The 5477-nt window shown below is 31.6% G+C and overlaps 1 long non-coding RNA gene across 1 annotated transcript; it reads left to right on the forward strand.

Annotated features, from left to right (window-relative positions):
* The first annotated feature begins 366 nt into the window (after positions 1-366).
* Positions 367-4782, forward strand: LOC138180181 (uncharacterized). Its single transcript, XR_011173223.1, has 3 exons — positions 367-625; positions 2423-2594; positions 4261-4782. It is a non-coding gene; the product is annotated as an uncharacterized LOC138180181 (long non-coding RNA).
* The last annotated feature ends 695 nt before the right edge of the window (positions 4783-5477 follow it).

Raw genomic sequence — 5477 nt, forward strand, 5'->3', positions numbered from 1 at the left:
ATAATACGTATATAATATTTCGGAACTTTATACGAATTCAATGATAACCGAAAATTAAGTATAAATTCTAAACATGATAATATATGTATACATATAAAAAAAGCTTGACATCAATTGTAGTAATTCAGTAAATAAAATACACAGACGTATCTATCCGCGAGAAACATTCCTGTAGTCAAATAGCGAGAACCTAACGACGCGACGCCAAGATACCATAAAATTTTGAAAACGCATAGCTTCGATGAAATCGCAAAGTTCACGTGCGTAACCCTCGGCTGAGGTTAATCCGACGGTAACGTCGCGACGCTGGGCTAATGGCATGCACGACGTCGCCAGCATTTTCAGCCAACCAGTCGTCGGGCATCCGTTCTGTCTAACGACAAGAAGAAGGGGAGGCGCATTGCTGCTATCGCGGCTCGTTCGAGTGATGAAGTGAGTGCAGAGTGAGGCCTATTTTTGTGCTCACCGACAAACAGCCTCGTAGATCTCGTGACACATCGTTAGAGCACCACGAAAATATCTTCCACGCGGACGAAAAGTGTTGCGGCATATCCAGCTATCGGCTACTACGTTTATTCCAACGTTTATTCCAAGGGATTACCAGCTGTCTTCCTTCGAGGCAACCGTACGCATCGTTTCAACCATTCAAACGGATGCGATGCAGCATACTTTCATTATTTAATGATAATTCATGTCGTTGTAGATGTACAATATTTACTACTTTCATTAGGAAGCACGCGTTTCCGAATACTATATATTTAAATTATATTTGAATACTAGAGTCACGATTTCATATTTACTTACTTTTAAAAATACACGTAATACATGCAGGTTGTTTTAACAGACATAATTCTACGTGAAAAAACAAGTTCAGAATATAGAATAAAATATCTTCACACCTCGCTTCATTTTCGAGAAAATCGAGTTTGAAACAAATTTCTCTGTTTAGGGCTTCATTTATAAGAAAATAAAGCTTACGCATTTCGATTGAGAAGTGCCCTGGTATGCAGGCACGATAGGTTCTCAAATTTATTTTTATCAAATACACATCTCACAAATTCTACATTATTGTCTATTATTTATTTCTGTTCAATTCAGAATTAGCCAAGTTTAAGTCTATTTGGCTACAAACTCGATTTTGTCGAAAGCGAAAAATACTATTCCATACTTTTGACTTATTTCTTCACGTAGAATCACCCTATTACCAATCATACGATTCCTGTGACACCCTGTATAATTTGAGACAATTAGACTAATTGTGTTTACGAAGAAGAACCATGAATTTGAACATTTTCCGTTAATTAATGTACAGGAAGTGAGCTGAGACATAATTTGCCATAGTAATTGAATTTCATTTTCTTCCAAAAACTATGTTGCGAAAGATATTCACATGACTATAACATTTGAAAGTAGTCGCAAGAAAAATTGAACACAGGATAATAATAAAACGTAAAATTAAAAATTTTAGTCAACGCAAGGAGTTTCAACAGGTCACGCACAAAACTGCTAACATATTGCATTACATTATTCCTCGTTATTTTTAAATTAATTGGCGCTCACCATCGGTATTAAATAAGACAAAGGAGGATATAAATTCTATTATGTATCTGGATACTTCTGTGTCAACTAAATACATTCTCGTTTCTAACTCTAACCATCAGCCAGTCACGCATCGTTACTTACAGCGAATAAAATTAAGCTAACGATGTACTTCATCGTAAACTCTCTGGGTTATTAACTTTGGCTTGCCATAGATTATATCGTGGAATTTATTTAGTACCGTTAATACACCACGAGGTCACGTATCAACTAAGTTGAAAAGGGAAAGAAAATCTGACAGGAAGTATAGCGAAGACTAGAAATATGTAGCATGTAGCATAATAAATTGTCATCCTTAGCAACCATAAGATTTACAACGATCTAACAATTTGTAGTGGTATGCTATAAAAACATGCAAACAAAACATTTATATATATAAATCACCGTTCGACCATAAGTTTAAAACAATATAAGTATATTTTATATATCTTCAGGAATATTACAAACCATAATACTTTAAAGCTTTGCATTTACCATTTGCAATTACTATAATACGTAGTAGGAAATAGAAATCGAATTAATTGTAACTGAAAAATCGGTAATTACTTACACACTTTTTTATAAAAACAAGAGGTTTTCAAGACAAATCGAAACAGACGTACCTCCTATACCTCTTATATCAGGCTTTCCACCATGTCCCCTCTTGACAGTTATTGCAACGTTTGAAGATACTTTACTCGATGAAATTATGGCAAGCAGCTGCGCGCTTTTTTCGATCATTTGGTTTCCAGGCTCAAAATTATTATGTACCATGTAGGCTTTACACTTACGATATAGGTATAACCTGCTGTCAGAGGAAGCCTTATATATGTATATTTTCCAGGACTAAGTGGCGGGGAACTAATGATAAACACGACTCTTCGCGGCTATAAGAGGAAATTAATGTTCCGGACGTAACGGTAAATGGAGTAGAAAGAAGACAAGAAACTGTGAGATAAATGATGCTTGGTTTGTCGAAGAATGGTATTGCCTTTTACAAAAGCTTGACGAATCAGGTTTGTTGAAAGATTTCAAATTATCGTTTAATCATTTCTCCGAACCAACAAATTGAGGTTTCTTTAAAGAAGAAGTAAAACATTGATTACATTTATATATATGTATATTCATTACTGTTAACAATATAATTTTAACTGTTAACATATATTACTATCGATAAGTAATTGATATTTTATTACCTTCATAACATAGCACATTACGTAGCAAATTTTAATGCATGCTTGTTTATTTGTATAAAAATTGATTACAACTGATTATATTGTTTACGAAATATCAAATAGTTATCAATTACAATAATTCAACGTAAGATAATTATTATATTTTATTTATTATTATATTATTATTTAATTATTATATTTTATTATTTAACATATGTTAATATTTAACATATTGCTTTTTTCTCTTAATGTTTTACGCTAATATCTATATACTTATTAAGTAATATGTCTTTAAGTGCATATTATTTAAAGAAAGTATTTATATAATTTAGCAACTAATAGTAAAATTATATTCCATGGAAAATTGAAATATACACGGATATGTTTTTATCTTTGCGACTTTATTGCATATGCTAAAGAATTAAAATAAATTATTAATAAAATACTTATATATTTACCTTAAGTAAATTATCGCAATACGTTTCTCTTACTTAATTAGCTACATTTTAATGTTATTACTGCATCATGTTAACTGTAATGATTTAAATATATCAGAGAAAAGATACTTATGTAAGCTGCAATATAAATACTTTTTTGTAAGTCTTAATAGTGTTTAATCTATTCTTAACTTTCTTATATAAAGAAGATACTTAAACAAAACTATGCAGTGAATAAATCTATAAAGGTATTAAACGTAAAAGTTACATCGCATCTATTTCTGAAACAACACTTTACGTGTCAGAAGTCTTAAATAGAGGAAATAATAGCATAGAAAATGATCCGAGTTAATTAATGTGTCAGTTCGCAGCGATATACATAATTTCCCACAGAGACGTCACCAACGCAGTCAGAATTTATCAACGGCACAATCTGATGTAAATGAATTTCATTTGTTTTAGCATATTTTAGTTAAGAACGCCATCTATAAAATTTAATGGTGAAACTACTGAACTAAACATTATAAATAAGTATTTATATATTCAAAGTTTCAAAAATATATAAGATAACAGTTGAAATATAGACAATGTAACGTATATATGCTCTAAGCTTCTTCATATGCTAATAAAATATGCGTATTGATTTAAAACATCTATATCATTTCATAGGTAGACTACTACAAAATATATTTTATTTATAACTACTGCTACACAATTCCCTGCAGCCTTCTTTAACGAAAACAAATCTAAACCTCAAAAATTTTTTAGATTTATTCGTCATTCGTTTACTAAATTATTCGTCAGATTTCTATGTCCCATTCTGTATATGATCAACTTTATTTGCATTAGTATCCAAAAATAGTTTGTTTACATAAATCATTATAACAATCAAATCCTTATGTAGATTATAAATATGACAGTTTTATCAATCTTGTAAACATTATTTTCAAAATTGTATATATATGTTGCAAACGTACGTTTCATTTAAGTATTGTAAATCTAAGCTTCAATAATTATTGTTAGATTTCAATAAGGATGTTACGTGATTCTGATTGTCAAGGAGCTTTCAGAAAATTGAAAATGGTTGCAACTTGGAAGATGTGCAGCGAAACGAAATTTGAATTGATCGCCTCACCTCACGGAGAGTAAATGCGCAAGGAAGTGATTGCGAATGATGGACGGTCGGGTGCCGAGGGATGATAAAGTAGTAGCGTGTGGTAGAGCATATCGACGGGAAGCACCCCCATCTATCAGCCCCTTTCCACTTCACGGATAATCACCGGCTGCCAACCAAAGTCAGACTACAAGTAAGATCTTACAGCGTGATCTAAGTCTACTTTGGCCGATCTAAAAAGATTACATCGTGTTGTATCGAAGATGTTATCGCGTAAGAAAAATAGGAGATCGAATCAAAAGAATTTCTACTATCTCACAAACACGAAGTAATATTTTAGGAATGTAGATAAATGAAATTATTTTACAAGTATACCATATAGAAAGTGTTTACAGTTTTAAAACCCTATTATCTAACTCTATCAAGATATTCCATTAAAATATTAGATACTAAAATAAAGAATTAAAATATTTGTTTTCTGCAAGTCACTTTGATATCAAGAAGTTAATCTTTTTTATTAAGTTATCTTGTCATAAATATCTGTATGACTTATCTACATATAAAATAAAATATATGCTACGTTTTGGAAATGTATTGGTACATAGAAGCGATCGGGTTGTATCTGAACACAGATGCAGTGTCATCCATCATTCTCGAAGGTGTGCATTCGCTTGTGCTTAGAGTATACGATCGCGTGGGGAAAGTGGGGAACGTATACCGTTACGGTATGTACGTGAAATCCAAATGCTTTCAACACCACGGCAATGTGCAGGAACCAAAAATAACAGTTATTTGTAGAAATTTTATGAGAAAGGTCATTGAGAAGAAAGTAATTTTTGTTTAAATGGAAGACAATGATCACTAAACCTTAAAGAAATATTTCAGAAAATTAAATGATTAAAGAGTATTAATTTTTTGATATTCTGATTTTAAATAACCATTCATTTTCTTGTTACTAACAACAATTATCAATAATGGAATTTTTTTAGTTGCCGATAGCTATTGTTAACAACAAAATTTTTTTGCGACACTGATAACCATTGTCGATGAAGAGACATTTTGGATTGTCATTTTGGTTACTTTTGATCACTGTCGACTTTCATTAATATTACTGACACTCAATCCGTAGAAGAACCATGCTAATTCTTATACTGCAGCTTTTTTTAATCTTGG

Source organism: Bombus flavifrons, chromosome 5 (genome assembly GCF_040668555.2).
Source record: "Bombus flavifrons isolate JBK064 chromosome 5, iyBomFlav1_principal, whole genome shotgun sequence".
Lineage (NCBI taxonomy): Eukaryota > Metazoa > Arthropoda > Insecta > Hymenoptera > Apidae > Bombus > Bombus flavifrons.